General features: G+C 34.5%; 1 long non-coding RNA gene across 14 annotated transcripts in view; it reads right to left on the bottom strand.

The window, feature by feature from the left end:
- Positions 1–17,385, bottom strand: part of LOC144580716 (uncharacterized) — a 611,731-nt gene that overhangs the window by 591,665 nt on the left and 2,681 nt on the right. For 12 of the 14 annotated variants that reach the window (XR_013530719.1, XR_013530725.1, XR_013530720.1 and 9 more), the window contains exon 2: positions 17,181–17,296. This is a non-coding gene — a long non-coding RNA (uncharacterized LOC144580716). Of the gene's footprint in view, positions 1–590; positions 14,629–17,180; positions 17,297–17,385 lie in introns of all 14 variants that reach the window. The other 2 variants (XR_013530726.1, XR_013530727.1) reach the window with 1 other exon arrangement.

The following is a 17,385-nucleotide window of genomic DNA, read 5'->3' as shown; positions in this document are numbered from 1 at the left end:
ATATTCCCCGCCCAAATTTTAACTTTCATCCAAACTTAATTTTAATTTGTTTTGCTGGCATTCTGTTGTGGAAAAGAATATTCTCTGCCCCAGTTTTAACTTTCACCCAAAATTAATTGTAGTCTATTCGTTATAATGTTTAAACTTTAAATTTGTTTAATTAAAAATTTTTTGCCCATCAAAAAAAAAGAAAAAGAATGAAAAATGTATACATTATAATTAAGGTGGGTAAATAATTATAGTAAGTATTAAAACTATTAAATGCTGTGGAAAACTATAGGCCAGAAAATTTGAAACCAGATGAAAAGAATACTTGTTTGAAAACATATAAAATGTCCAAATAGTAAAGTTGAAGGGGGCAATAACCACAAAATAAATTAAAAATACTAATAATGGCAGTTTGTTCTCCATGAAGCCAAAAATAACTTGTTAAACCAGAAATAAGATTCCTAGAATCCTCTTCTGATTTAGACCTGGCCAGAAAAGGAATGTGCTAAAGATGAGGAAGGTGAAAATGAAGGAGCTGCCATTCCTCTCTAGAGGTTGTCATAGACCTTATGTTAACAGACAGGTGGTTGACTGGAGCCCACCTGTGCCAGGTCACAGGAGTTGACTGTGCATATCTCTGTGACTTCACATTCAGCGACTTCATATTGATAGCTTGAAATAGGGTATAGTGGCAATATTTACACTACAAAAACTGGAAAACATTTCTATCAGGACTTTTCCCCTACTCCCCACCTTCAACACACACCCTGGAAAGGTGGTTAAGTATTTACCACAGTGTGTGTCTATCTCATTGTGATAGATATAAAGCTGTCAATAACTTCCCTATGAATCAACCCTAGGCTCATTATCAGATGCTATGAAGGCAATGATAATCTTTGTCTTATTCAAAAAATTCTAGAAAGTAGAAAAAGAGTGTAAACTTCCTGATTATGTCAAAAAGCTAAATATCAACCTCAAACCAAATCTGGATATAAGAAAATGACATTATAGGATCATTTTGATACGTGAACATAGATCCCAAAATCCTAAATAAGATATATACACTTACTGTTCTAATGCTATGTTAAAATGTCTGCATCATAGTCAAACAGGTTTTATCCCAGCATTGTAGCAACTAAAACATCAGAAAACCCATAATGCCCCATATTAATAACTTAAAGTGGAAAAATACATAATCATTCCAATGGATGCAGGGAGGCATCTGAAAAATATCAATACCTTTCAGGATTAAAGAAAACAAAACAACAACCACAAACTCCCTGAAACAAAAGAAGGCTTCCCTGACTTGATAAATATCTACCCAAAATTCTACAGCAAATACATAATCAAGAGCACAATATCAGAAATACTGCCACTACTCAGTGTAGTACTAGAAGACTTGATTAATGCCACAAAATGAAGAAAATAAGTTAGAAGTATAAAGATTTTGAAGAAGGGGAAATTGTAATTTTTAGATTATATTATTTCTTACATAGAACATTGAAGAAAGTTAATACTTTTACTAATAAGTTTATAAAAGCTTATAAGTATTCACAAAAATATCCATAGATACATCTTTACCAATACAACTAACTAAATTATACAATAGAAAACAAAATACACTGCTACAGCAAAGTATCAAATGAATATCTAGGAATCACCCTAAATAAAGTGCTTTCTTCAACGTAGTGATTCCTCAAAGACTTAAAAACAGAGTTACCATTTGACCTACCAATCCCACTATGGTGTATATACACAACAGAATATACATCATTCTATTACAATGACACCTGCATGTGTATGTTCACTGCAGCATTATTCACAAGAGCAAAGATATGGAATCAACCTAAATGCCCATGTGTGGTAGACTGAGTAAAGAAATGTGTTACATATACAACACAGAATACCATGCAGTCATAAAAAAGAATGAGTTCATGTCCTTGCATGGACATGGATGGAACCATTATCCTCAGCAAACTAATGCAGGAACAGAACACCAAATGCCGCATGTTCTCACATATAAATGGGAGCTTAAAGATGAGTAAACATGGACACATAGAGAGGAACAACACACGCTGGGGCCTGTAGGAGGGTGGAGGGTGGGAGAAGGAAGAGGATCAGGAAAAATAATTAATGGGTGCTAGGCTTAACACCTGGGTGATGTTATACAACAAACCCCATGACACAAGTGTACCTATACAACAAACCTGCACAGTACCCCCTGAACTTAAAATAAAATTTATAAAATAAATAAAATGTCTTCCTAACATGTGCAGGAAAAAATAACTCTATTGAAGATTTTTAAAACTGAATAGAAAGTAATACCATGTTCAAGGATGAAACCATTAAATGGTTAAAAGACATCAATTGTCACCCAGACTACTCTATTTATAATCATGTCATTTCAAAAAGATTTAGTAAAATTTGCCATTTGATAGGCTCTTACCACAATTTTAAGAACACAGAATAAGTCAGCAAGACAGTTTAGAAACTGAATAACTTGCTTTAGCGGATATTATGAAGCCAAACAAAGACAGTTGATAGATAGATGGACAGATATATAAATAGATAGAGATGGATCAATAGATAGGTACTAATTGGTACAGTAATAGACTATTAAGCCAGTAAAAAAATATATAGTAGTTTCGTAATAAAGAGGCATCATAAATCAGTAGGAATAGGATGCATTATGGAGTAAATTCTCTATGTAAGGAGAAAAACACAGTATACTCAAAACTATAAAGCTAAAGAAAAAAATATAAAAGAATATATTTGAAAACTTGGGGGTAGATTAGGAAATCAGTTTTTAAAATAGTCAAAATAGATACTATAAAGGGAAAAATTAATTTTAATGCAATCAAATTTCATGAAAGATTCATGTTCAGTGAAGCATGTCATAAACAAAATATGAATGACAGACTGAGGGAAGACATTCACAATATTTAAGACAGTCAAGGGAATATGTACAAAAATATAAAAGGAATTCTCATAAATCAACAAGAAAAAATGGAAATCTATATGTAAAATGAGTAAGGTTATGAATAGGCAATTTACAAAAATGAAAACCTTAAGTGTTTTATAAGAACATGATGTTTAACCTTATTAGTAATCAGAAAAATGCAAATTAAAAGGAGATGCCACTTTACATACATTAGAATGGCAAAATTTAAAAGGTCAGATAGCATCAACTACTGAAAGCCTTGTGAACTACTGGTGGGAAAATATTGAGTGTGAGAATATCCCAGCACCCAACAATTGTCCTTAAAGAGCGAGCCACATGTGAAGATAATAAAGTGTTTTTTCTCATATCAAGATGCTAGAGGCCTATAAGGTTTCAATCACTAAATGAATGGGTAAGTAAAATGTAATGAATACATATAATGGAAACATAAAATAACAAATAATATTTAATAATAAAATATTTTAATGCTGAGAGAAAATATAAGGAGCATATTTTGAAGCATAACATCATTTATGTAAACTGAAAACACCCCAAAATAAAGCAGCATGTTTGTTACAGACATATACCTAAATGAACATATGAACAAAAGGGTGGTATGTTATATGTTAAATTCAATGAAGAGGATGCTTAAACATAGGGTAGAATCATGGTAGAAGCTAAAAGAAAAAAACATAGAAGATAAAAGGTAAAGCAATGAAAAGAGTCTTAATTCAGTTTGGGTTGCTATAAAGAAATACCTGAGGCTGGGTAATTTATAAAGAAAAACTGTATATTTTGCTAATTTATAAAGAAAAACAGTCACAATTCTGTTGGCTGGAAAACTGGGGATATAGTGGAAGCATCAGGCTTTTCCACTCCTAGGGAAACTGAAAGGGAGCAGGTCTGTGCAGAAATCACATGGTGAGAGAGGAAGTAAGAGAGAGGAGGGAGGTGCCAGGCTCTTTTTAACAACCAGCTTACAGAGCAAGAACTCATTACAGTGAAGATGGCACAAAGACCCTCATGAGGAATCTGCACCCATGACCCAATCACCTCCCATTAGGCCCCACCTCTGACATTAGCGATTAAGTTTCAGCATGAGATTTGGAGGGTCAAACAACCAAAATATAGCAATGAGATTACCATGAATTGAGTAAGAACAACTCTTGTATCTGAAGTTCACACTAGGAAAAACAAAAGGTTCTTTGGGTTTCATTCTTAGGCACACATTGACATGTTAGGAGAGAAATGGCCATCTGTGTCACATAACTAAGTGTCATTTGACAGATTCCATTTCACCCAACTGATTTCTAGATATATGACACATTCTTAAGTCCAAATGATAAACTTGCACACCCAAATGAAAGGACAGAAAGTTATTTTCACCTTTCCCCTACCCCACCCACACAGATACAGAAACAATAAAACACTGATATTGGTGTAGGAAGAACCTGCCATCGCTGAACAGTATGCAACTTATCAAATCATTTTCTTATCCCCATACTTCTGCAAACTCCCAAATCTCCAAAGAAGAATAACTCATAGATCTAAGATCCAGTCAAGGGATTAGCTTAAAATAGAAGTAAAATGAGGCATAGTTTGTCTAGAGATTTTTCCTTGGAAAACATAAACTACTCTATGCAATTATGTTGAGAATTGAAAACTGCTACAGATGGCTTACTAAGACTATTAATACCATAAGACCATTATATGCAATTTTGTTATTAATTGCAAAAATCCCATTGATTTTAATCTACAAAAGTAATAAATCCAACACACACAATAATTGCTTGTATTTTTAAACCCTAAGAGATTAGACATTTTAAATCTTCTTGTCTCCACTCTTAACTAGGGAATTTAAATATTAGAAAATAAATTTGAAGTGTCTACTTTGAAGATGAAAGTATAAATTTTGTCATGGAAACATAAAAACAAATTAATTCAATTTACACTATTTACTGCACTATAGGGTTTCTACAAAATTTGTGATATAAAATTAAACATTAGCACAATTTAACATCCTTGACTCAGAAATAGACCAAATATAGTTCTCAGCTCAAATAATATTGCAATCTTGATGTATTTTACAACATATTTTCTCAATTGTGACTGTAGCTACATATATTTCCTTATTGGCCATAGGTCTTAAAATAATTTTATTTATATTAAAATTTCCAAATATAAAGTCACAATACTGTTAATACTTTTTATTAGGTTTTAATTTTATAATTTAACAGTAGAGTCAAACACAAAAGTTAATAATGCTTCTAGGACCAACCACATACTTAAAGAATGTTAAACCATACACTAAAGAATAGAACTGAGAAGGAGAAAGTACTAAAGACTAACTTTCAACACTAAATGATTCCAAATTATTTTTTCTTTACCATTTACAGGTATAATTTTGATAAATAAATGGAAACAAAAGATGCAGATTATGATTATGTCTGGGAGGAAAGATTATACATGATTTTTAATTTTCACCTTCATACTTTTATGTGTTTTTCAAATTCTCTCTCTTGGATACCTACTTCTCTTTCACTCAGAGGAAGAATAAATCTTAAAAGTAAAATGAAGAGAACTTTCACTGCCAGTAATATTGCTAACCAGATATCTGAAGTACAGATCAAGTATAGATCACTGAAAATTTTAGATAAAATATAGAATTTTTAAAAAACACATTTTAAACCTTAAAGCTAAGAATTTCTTAAAAGAGAAAAAATAGATAAGACACAGAACAAGAAGAGAATAAGTTAGGGTTGAATAAGGGATGACTTTACTGACAAGCATTCTAATTTCTAAATGAAGCTTATTAAAATATTGATTAACTCAAAACATGAAATTAAATATGCCTGTTAAACTTTTACATTTTACTCCAAGCTCTAAAAAAAAGGAGAGTGCCCATTTTCATCGTTTTTACATAGTTTTAGAATCATCTCAGGATATGATAGAACTATCATTGCATATCGATGAGGAAATTATGTATTATACACTCAATGGTACTGAGACAACTGGTTGATTAGATGAAAAAAAAAAGAATCAAATTGAATTCCTCCCATACATCACAAAAATCAATTTCATGCAAACAGAAACCACAACAAGATATTACTAAACACACATTCAAATGCCTAAAATTAATGACAACTAATATCAAGTGCAGGAGAGAACATGAAGAAACTAGAATTCTCATACATGACTGGTGGGAATACAAAATAGGACAACTACTTTTGAAACGCTTTGGCAGTTTTTTATAAAGTTAAATATTAACTTATTATTCCTAGATATTTTTCCAGGATAGATAAACATCTGTTCATATAACAACTTGAATACAAATATTCATGACAACCTTTTTTGAAATAGTTTAAAAACCACTGGAAACAGTTTATTAACAAGTAAATAGATGCACAAATTGTGGACTATCCCACAATACAATGAGGCTCGGCAAATAGAAAATAAGAAGAAAACAACTACCGCTACATGCAACAACATGGAGAAATCTCAGTTACATTATGCTGAGTGAAAGAAGCCAGATGCAAAACTATACTTACTGTAAGATTCCATTTATACGAAATTCTTAGAAAAGACAAAAATAATCTCTAGTTATTCTACCGTTAAGTGGTTGGTTGGGGCCAGGTCATTTGGGAGCAACTGACTGTAAAGGGAGCTTTTCAAGGTGATGCAAATATTTGACATCTTGCTTGTGGTAGTGGTTACGAGTGTACATTTGTCAAAACTCAAACTATACACATTAAATGGGTATATTTTATTATGTATTAATTAAACCTCAGTAAAATATGTGCATATATAATTTTTATATAGGTACATATATAATAAAACTTAAATGTTAAAGACAAAACCTTAAAGGTCTTCTAGAAAAAAAAAACAGAGACTAGTTCTCTGCTTTCTGCATAAAGCGTAATTTTTTAAATGAATCATAGGAACAAAAATTATAAATTAAGACAAATATATTTCACTACATTAAAATTGTGAGCTTCTTTTCCTCTGTGATACAACAGGAAAAGTGATAATAAAACTCATAACCACAGAAAAGATATTTGAAACACAAAATGACAAAAGATTAGTATCCAGAATATACTTAAAACTCCTATGAATCAAAAAAGAAAACCCAACTGAGAAATGATAAGATAAAAATAAGCAATTCACCTAAGTGTAAATAAATGTAACTGACCAACAAACATATAAATACATGAAAAGATGCTAAAGGCTGTTAAGTATATTCAAATTCAAACCATAACTTGATACCAGTTCATACTCACCAGATTTGTAAAAGCTTAAATGTCTGACAAAGTTAGGTGTGAGACAGTAAGACTTTTATTTACTACTGGTAGAACTCTAAATTGGAGCACGTATTTTAAAAACTATTTAGCATTACCTGGTAAAGTTGAATATGTTCATATCCTGTGACTTAGCAATTCTACCTAACACTAAAATATTGCAAATAATTAATAGTAACATAGTTAACTTGAGTGTATTAAGTTCCTTCACAACAGTAGTTTTCCAACCTTTGCATACATCATCATCCCCTAGAAGAATTTATTGAAACACAGATCCCTGGGCCTGTCTCAGTTTCTGCCAACAGCTCTGGGATGCGGCCCCTAGGACTGGCATCTCTAACAAGATCCTGGGTGATGCTAATGCTACTGAGAGCTGAAACAAGAGCCACAGTTTGAGATCTATGGCTCTAAAGTAATGTGCGGTCCCAAACACAAAAGTGTAGTAAAAAAAAAAATTTTTTTTTTTTTTTTTTTTTTTGCTTAAGAGATCTCCTGTGATATTTCTAGGAGAAATATTGTCGCTGAGAAACAAACACAAAACAAAAATAAATAAATAGGTCTACTCCAAAAAGGAGTGTGCCTCAAAAGAACTGACAGTCTCTTTGTTTTTGTTTTTAACTCACAATAGATGCTACAGGTTAAATTATTTGCTTTATAGTCCTAGAATCTGAAAATAGACAATAGTATTTTACCAACTGCAACAAATTAATCATTTTCTAATGGGGAGTCTTTATTTCCATCATTTCTACACTAATCTACACACTGCTTTTTATAGAATAGTGAGTAAATTATGCAAGAGATCTAATTATACCTATTTTTCAGAGGACAAGATGGGTAAACCATGGACTTAAATAGCAAGAAATGAATTTCTGATTTTAACTTACTTTCTCTCAACCTCAAGAAGAAGAAAATTCCATTTACAATTTATATTCAAAAAACCAGTATAGACTAACAAACTCTAAACAATTCATTTCAAATGCAGTTGTTTTGCAATTCCCAAAGGTACTTCCCCTGGGATTTTCCATGACAGCTTTAAAATCAGAAAATTGTATAAAAATTGTTCCAGACATACAATGTTTGACCGAATTTTTCATTTTATGTTATGGCATCATCAAGCAATCTCATTAGAACCTAATAACCATCTATGACTAATAAAAGAAAATACATGTATATTCAAAGAGGTTTTTTTAGCAATAATAATTTTATCAAAAAATAGGAAACTTCATACATATGAGCTTTTCTTGTGTCTCAATGCAAACATATTTATATGAAATGCTAGTAGCTAGTCAATTTAAAATTATTGTAATAATTATCAGCTATAGTTAATTTCCACTAAAAAGATAACATTATATGAGGTTCTATGAACAAATAGTAATTGCAATAATGGTTAATAGTGTCATAACTGAGAAAATGATTTCATGTTATTAAATCAATGAGGAAAGAGATAAGCCTGAATAAATACATGAGAGTTGGCAAATAGTGAATAAGAAGGAGGCAAAATCTTAAAAAAAAATTCAAGGAATTGTTTAGCTAAGGACACTTCTCCACAGACTTAACAATGATACCAGTGAATAAAATCCTATCATGAAAAGCCAAGATATGCCCCACACTGCATAACCTAGAATGCGATAATTCACTTCTCTAAAGCTGAAGTTGTATTGTAAAATAGGAACAGTTGAGTAGGCTTTCTCATCCAAAATTTTATGTACACCACAAAGATGTCTAGGTTAGGAGGAAACGGAAAGCCAAACTCCATCCCTGGTCTTCTTAGATGGCCTTGTCTCCTGCATCCAACCAGAGGGGCTACCTTTTGCTATTTCACACAAAGGTACTATATGTACTAGTGCCAGCTCTGTTAATAAAACTTATCCCACCCTGTTGTTTTAAAAATTAAAAAAAGAGTGGACTCATGGTTACCAAAGTCTGGAAAGAGAAGGAGGAACGGGAATGAAGAGAAGTTTGTTAATGGATACAAAAATACTGTTAGATAGAAGGAATAAGTTCTAATATTTGATATTAGGGAGATTATAATTAATAATAATTTATTGTATATTTCAAAATAGCTAGAAGAAAATGATAAAAGATACAGGTTTTAGATCATGGATATATTAATTATCCTGACATAATCATTACATATTATAAACATATATGAAAATGTCACACGTACCTCAAAAATACATGCAACTGTTATATATCAATAAATATCAAGTCTTAACATGATCAAACTTTAAAAATACTAAAGGAGGTAAAGTATGGCAAACAATTTAATGTAGTGAGTAGCACACAGCAAGTACTTAATAAAGGTTAGCTATTATTGAAATGTCAGCTTTCATTAAGATCTGAGGATCAGCTCTATGAAAATATCATTACAGACAGAAGAATTTTTAAGATGGCTGGTTAAAGAAATTGTACTCTATCTGGGAACATCTTGACTTTCTGAATCATTGTGGTATGGCTTGCATGACTGTATACATTGGTGAAAACTTAATTTGCATCCTTAACCTTGGTGAATGTTACTATAAATTATACCTCAATGAAACTGATTTTTTTAAATAAAATAAACCGGTGGAGTTTTCCTGAGATTTTTTTGTGCCTCACAAAAAGACAAAGCAACCTAAAATCTGTCCCTTTTGTAACCCTGACATATCTTCTGCTTCCTACCTTGATCATGTTCACTCACATTAGGACTTAGTTTATGGACATTTGGCAGCCACTTTGTGACTAGGAGGTAAGAAACCTAGAGAGGGAAGAGGAAAATTATAGAGAGGATGGAGGAGGATAAAAGACATAAAGCACCCGAGTTCTATTGCAATAGTGAGCTGTCAAAGCAACCTTCCTGTCCTTTTGTTATTCCAACAGGCAATGCTGTTAGATTTGGGCATGCTATGACTCGAGTGTGTAGTCTTCCTGATGCTCTGCTCCCTCAATGGCAGATGCTTCTCCTGGCTACATCTAGTGGGCCATCTTTATTCAGTCTTAAAAAGGACAATTTTATATTTAATTTTATTTTCAAATAAGATTCCACACCACCAAATACTGCATAAAATGATAGGCATTTAGTAGGTATTTGTAAACACCTGTCTTTGAAACTAACACTATTTATCCTCTATCTTGGAAGTGGGTAAACACAGAATGTTAAACTTATGTTTGGTGCATAAGTAAAAACATTGGATATGAAATTATTAACATTAAAATTATTTTCTTTTTGTTTTTTTTTTTGTTTGTTTTGAGAAAGTCTCACTCTGTCGCCCAGGCTGGAGTGCAGTGGTGTGATCTCAGTTCACTGCAACCTTTGCCTCCTGGGTCCAAGCCATTCTCCTGCCTCAGTTTTCCAAGTAGCTGGGATTAGAGGTGTGCACCACCATGCCCGGCTAATTTTTGTATTTTTTAGTAGACACAGGTTTTGCCATATTGGCCAGGCTGGTCTTGAACTCCCGACCTCAAGTGATCTGCCCTCCTCGACCTCCCAAAGTGCTGGGATTACAGGCGTAAGCTACCACGACCAGCCTAAAGTCTACTTTTAAATTAATGTATCACATCTTATAATTAACAGAATTCAAAACTTGTAAAATGGTGATCATCCAAATAAGCCAACAGGTTTCTCCAAGGCCTGTAACTAAATTTAATATGCATCATTGTACATTTTAACTGTTCAAAGGATTTGAAAAGTATAATTTCTCATATTTGCTTTAAGAACTGCATGAGACAGTTATTAGCATACCCTGTGACATAGAGTATACTGAGGCCACATAAATAATAACTAGGCTGTCCAAAATCTCAGCTATCGACCTGTCTCTCTAGAGACAGCTGTGGATATAGGATTATTACATCATTCTAAGGAAGGTCATGTCTTCAATAAAACACAAGTGCCACAAAACTCTTGGCTGACAATAAGTTGAAATTAATCTATGAGTTAAAGTGCATGATCCCTTAAATAATTTCATTCTTAAAACCTATACCATTCTTTACCATAAAATATGAACAAAATGAATGTGTAAATAGAAATAGAAAATAGAAAAGCAATTGTATATACTCAAGGTGATAATAATGAAAAATTCAAAAGTCAAGTCACAAATTTCTATATTCATATTCCTGTTATTAAAGTGGTAAAAGTTTAACGTTAAAGCACATATATACCTACAGGCATTACTGATGAGAACTGAGAAACAGTAGTGATGTGTTTTGGTTTAAATATCTACTATTCTCATCTGGAATAATTATTGTTCAAAAATAAAACTAACCAAAACAACTATAAAAATAACAAAATGCCTATATTAAGTTTTTACTCTCTCCTTAAATTCTACCATTACTTCATCCTCCTCAATAGGGTACCCTATATATAATCTATTTTCTTTCCACCACTAGTTCTAAAACTAAGAACTAACACCCTTCCCTTGTTCTTCTCTTTCTTTTCTTTTTTTTTTTTTTTTTCTTTTTTGAGATAGAGTCTCGCTCTTTCGCCCAGTTGGAGTGCAGTGGTGTGACCTCCACTTTGGCTCACTGCAACCTCTGCCTCCCAGGTTAAAGTGATTCTCCTGTCTCAGTCTCCCGAGTATCTGGGACTCCAGGTGCATTCCACCACACTTGCTAATTTTTGTATTTTTAGTAGAGACAGGATTTCACCATGTTGGTCAGGCTGGTGTCAAACTCCTGACCTCAAGTGATCCAGCCGCCTTGGCTTCCCAAAGTGCTGGGATTATAGGTGTGAGCTACCACACCCAGCCCCACTCTTACTCTATGTCTCTCTACCTGAACCTTCTCCTCCACCTAAAGTTGTCTCCTAATCTACCTACCCTGAGGTCCCATCATTCTCAAGTCTTCTTTGGCTTTCTATGTCTCTGCCTCCCTTTCTTTCTCTGCCATTGGAGATCTTAAAAGAGTAGCTCATACTTGCTCTTTCCCCTAGATTGCTCACTCACTCTTATTCCACAGTAATCTGTTCAAACTACCATGCCCATCTCTTTCTTTGAAGATTCCTAATGGCCCCTTCACCAAAAGATTCTAGAGCTATTTTTCCATTCTCATTCTTCTAATTCCCTATGTAACCATTCGTAGTCTTGTCAACTTACCTTCCAGAACTCCTTTTTCCCATGGGACCATTATTTTCGTAGGTGTCTGATCAACTCAGGTTCTCTTGCTGCTCCTTCACTAAATGTGAGTTTCTCCGCAGCAGTACCCTGATCTTCCTCCCTACTCTTTCTGTTTCTCTATCTACCCCCTTAGTATTCTTGGTATGTTTATTCGGCCTCATGAAATTAAATATCATCACTATGTAGAAGTCTCCAGGATACATACCTTGTCTCTCTTCCCAGCCCAGACCTTCCTTTCAAATTCTAGTCTCTTTCATGACCTATCACCCTTTCCTTCACACATTGGAGGTATTCATGGTTTTGGTTAATGGTACTGCCATTCTTGCCGGTTTGAACTCTGTGAAAAAACAGCTTCCTCTCCTTTGCTTCCCACTTATGCTTAGATTTAGAATCCACTCCTCTGCTTTATTTCCAAGAGACCCTAATTCAGACCATCACTATCTCAGGGAGGCAGTGCAGCACAGACATTAGTAATGTAGGAACTTCACTCAGAATGCCAAGACTATATCTTACAGGAGAACAGAGCAGGTGGAAGCAGTGATGATGAACCCACTAGAAAAGAAGAAGCAACATTCACGGCCAATTCCTGAAGCTTAGAACAGACAAAGGACAAGATGATCAGTAGAGGTGGTTCTTATTAAAAAAGGAGATTATAAAAGACACTAAGAAAAGTGTTTTAATGATTCCTATTCACATCAATGCAAAGGAAAAAAGGGGGAGAATAGATGGAAAAGGAGACATGTACTCTATGGTTTGAGGCTCAGAATGAAGACCATTTTTGTTGTCTTTTTTATTAGCACTCGTGGTATTTGCATTAAGCATAATTTCTCTCCCCATATATAACAAGAATTCAAACATCTGTTGAATGAACATTAACAAACAGAACTACTTATTAAGCACCTATCAAGTACTAGGCACAGAGAAGCTCAATTCGCATATATTAGAAATTATGTAATCCTAGTTAGATGAGGAAAATGAGACTCCAGTGATTTTAATATTCTTTTTAATATTCTTTTCAGTGACTCACAGTTTGTAAAGGTCAGAAGTAAAACCCAAATCTATCCAACCTGAAAGTTCCTACTTTTCCCTGTGTCATTCTTCAACACTAAAAGGCATTTTGAGAAGTCCTCCCAAGATGTGCCTGGCTCTAATGCTTGCATGAAATTTCTCCATGAAAAGTAAATCTATAAAATCTATAAAAGTTATTGACTAGGGAGATAATTAAATTTAAGCTATTTTTATTCATTTCATTTGTACAAAGGAAAAGAAAAGGTGTTGTATAAGTGAGTGAATAAAAAGAGGGTGGGAAAATGATGAGAAACTGAGAGCCTCTAAGATTCCTAACTCAACATACTTTACCTTTCAACATAACTCAACATATTTTTGCTCAAAGCCAGCCCTGAACTATCATTTCCAAATATCCTAGCCATAAGACCTATCTGAAAGAACCAGCAGTCTTCATTAAATAGAGATGAACAAGAAAGACAAGATCTAAGAATGGAATACCCAAGTTCTACTTGCTCAAGGCAAAAACTTGGAGAAAAACAATGTAAGACCATGATTTTTCCTCTGACCTGTGACATAATTCTGCATGCAGGCACCTTGGATCCTAAGACTTTAAGATCAATATGTTGAAATTTATCATTGTCCTAAGCAGCTAATGTGAATTCTTCAAACCAATCATCTCCTTCAACTACAATACTTCATGCAGAAAATAAAACGAAAGTATAGTGGTTCTCTTTGGCCTAAAGCCCCATAATGTATTAACTATGCATTTGAGCAAGTAATTTATTCTCTCTATATCTCAGTTTTCTTCTCTGTATAATATTGGTAATGATACGACTCATCATAATCAAATGATTTGTTAAATGCAGTGGTAGAAAAGTGTCTGGCACATGGTAAATACTGAAATGTTAATTATCATTATTCCCCGCCTAGAAATTTCCATGAGGGCAGAGATGTTAGTCTGTTTTATATATCACTGTCTCCCTTGGAGCCTATAAAATGACTATCACATAGTAGGTATCAACCAATCAGTCAATGAGTGAAGTTTAAGAGATGAAAGACAACATTTTTTGCCTGAGATCTCTAACACTGCAAGCAAAAATGAAGTCGCCTTTGTAATTAGCCAGTCAGCCAAATGCTCCTACTCTCACTCTACCAGATTACTAAGTACTGCGTTAAAGTCCTCTGGGGTAACAATTCTATTTTCATAATGAAAAGTGTTGAAGGCAGTTTGGGCCCACCTCCTCATTCACCCTCTTGGTGCTTAATATCTCACATCTGTTCAAGTTGATCGCATCAGCTACCATCTCTAGGGAAAGAAAACACCATTTTCATTTGGGGTTCTGACTTTTATGAGGGAATGCTGGAGGTACTAAAATAATATTAATTAATGAAGATGAAGCCATCATCATTACTTGCTTATTGATCCCTCTATCCCTAACTGGCCAGGTGTTTGATGGGCAGTCACTTCACGGCTCAAACCCCCACTGTCGGGAAGCTCTTATAATGAATACAAATGGGACTTTACCTGCCTTGTGGGGTAATGCAGCAAGCAATTAACAAATGTTCATAAAGTACTTGGAAAGAGATAATAGCGCTATAGAAATGTTATAGATTATTGCATCATGAAGCTTAAAATTATAATTGACTCTAAGATGGATTAATTGGAAAGGTAACCAAAACTTTCTCAAAGAGAGCCTCCTTTCAAAGGAGTATCAAAAAGGGCTGGATTTGCCGTGGCTGATAAAGTATCAGACCCTTCAGCCTTCACTCACACCCCTCAAGAAATAGAAATAGTAAGTAGCTGCATGGTTGTGAATGAACAGAGGGGAAAATGAATACTGACAAAAATAAATAAAATCATCCCCAATCCAGAAGTAAGCCAGAGATACAATTAGAGATACCTGGCTTGGAACTGGGTTACAACTTGAGGCTGCCACAAAGACTATTTTTATGCAAGTCACAGCCAGAATGACACAGAAGCCAATGTGCACATCAGTGAAGAGAATACACGCTAGTGCTGACTGCTCCCAAATGTATACCTCCAATCTCAACCACTCATTCCCAGTATCTGGCTTATCGTCTCCATTTTAACAATAATGAGCACTTCAAATTCAGTATGTCCAAAATCAGGCTCCTGCTCTTTCCCCCAAAAGAACCCTCAGTCCTCTTGTTCTCTGTAAATAACAACTCTATCCTTCTGTTTGCTCCAGCCTAAAACCTTGGACTGACTCATTGTTAACCTTTCTCTTTATCTTACATCCTTCATCCAAACTGACAGTAAAATGTGTTGGCTTTATTTTCAAAACGTATCCAAAAGCAGACTTCTTACCACCTTTACTGCTACCATTCTGGTCCAACCCACCATCTCCTCTTACCTGGATTACTAAAATAGTCTCCTAATTGGTCTCTCTACTTCTTCCTTTCCTCTCTTTTAGTGTATTTGTAGGAAGTCAAATCATGACAATCTAGTGCTCACAATCCTGAAATCATTTTTCATTCACTCTGACCAAAAGCCAAAGAGTCTTCCTAAGGGCTAAGAACCTACATGATCTGACCCTTCACCTCTGAGCTCATCTCCTACAACTCCTCCTTCTTCTCCCCACACTCTAGCCACACTGGCCCCCCTACTGGCCCTAGACAGAATTAGGCATGTATTTGCCTCAGGGACTTTACACTTGCTATTTCTAACTTCCCTAGACATTCACATTGGCTTGCTGCCTGGCCCCCTTCCTATCTATCCTTATAAGTGACCAACTCAGGAAGAACTTCCAAAGGTTATCTTTCTCCTGTCTAAAATCGCAGGCCTCACTTCCACCCTGATTGTCCCTTTATCCCTTCTCTGCAATCTTTCTTCTGAGTACTTATCACCATGTGGCATTACTTATTTATACATTTACTTCATCCCCCCCTTATTTGAATATACTCTATAAGAGGGCAATCATTTTTGCCAATTTCCTTTTGTTGTTGTTCACCATGATTTCTCCATATCCTAGACCAGTGTCTGACATATAACAAACAATAAATAAATATTGTTAATTCTTTTTGCCATTGTACTGGTCCTTGAAATCCCAAGTGCCAGAATTACTGCATTAATCATCTGTGCGAAAGAACCTCACAGTACCATCAAGTAAAGACGCCAGCAATGTGGTCAACCCACTCTCAGATACCTGAATATAAAACTTCTAGGCATGCAGATATTAAAGAGTAAAATTGGAATTTAATTTTTTCCATAGCTATTAATACTGAATATTAGCCCTCCAGTCATAAAAAGCAAGGCTGACTTTTACTCGTGAATCAGGCTGGAGGGGAAGAAATCAAACCAAGATGCACATTTCATACTCTGGCACCATCCCTTGGATATAAGAGACAGTTTTGTTGAACAGCTAAAACAATGTTTTTAATGTGTAAATTCCAAAAGAAAATTAAAACTGGCAGCTACTTGATGTTAGAAAAGAAAAAAAAAACTCTGTTCAGCCATCACTAAGATCCAGAACTGTGGTAATTCCCTCTAATAAAATAATTTATGATTTTCTTGGAGTTGAAAAAAAGGATGGTGCACCTGAGCCTTTGATTTATTAAAAATGTATTTCAGCCTCTTTTTTAAAACTGCATCTTTATTTCAGTTTTATACTTCCTCTGTCAAAGCAAATAATAATAGTAAGTCCTTTACAGGAATGTAAAGGCCACACAAGGAGGAAAGACAGATATGCTAAATTAAAAAGAGAAAGGGGTGAGCCTCTGGAATCATCTTGGAGAGCCCTCAGGTGTGACCACAGTGGCCTTCTCTGACCATCCAACCTGAAGTGTTCCCCCAGCATCTCCCAATCACTCCATTTGACTTGTTGAGAGAGAACTCACCTGTTTCTTCCTATGAATTATCTGTCCTCGTCTCTAGGGGTCCCAAAGACAAGGACCTGTCTCTTTGGTTTGCCATTGTCCTCACTGTGGCAGGAATGACACCCAGCAAACAGCAGCTGCCAAATACAAATTTGCTGAGTGAATAAATAAATGCATTAAACATTTGAGTTTTTCACTCTTGTACTATACCCAAGTAGGAGGTATG

This window comes from Callithrix jacchus, chromosome 2 (assembly GCF_049354715.1).
Source record: "Callithrix jacchus isolate 240 chromosome 2, calJac240_pri, whole genome shotgun sequence".
NCBI classification, from domain to species: Eukaryota; Metazoa; Chordata; class Mammalia; order Primates; family Cebidae; genus Callithrix; species Callithrix jacchus.
The sequence above is the reverse complement of the archived record's forward strand: the minus strand, read 5'-3'. Positions and strand labels throughout refer to the sequence as shown.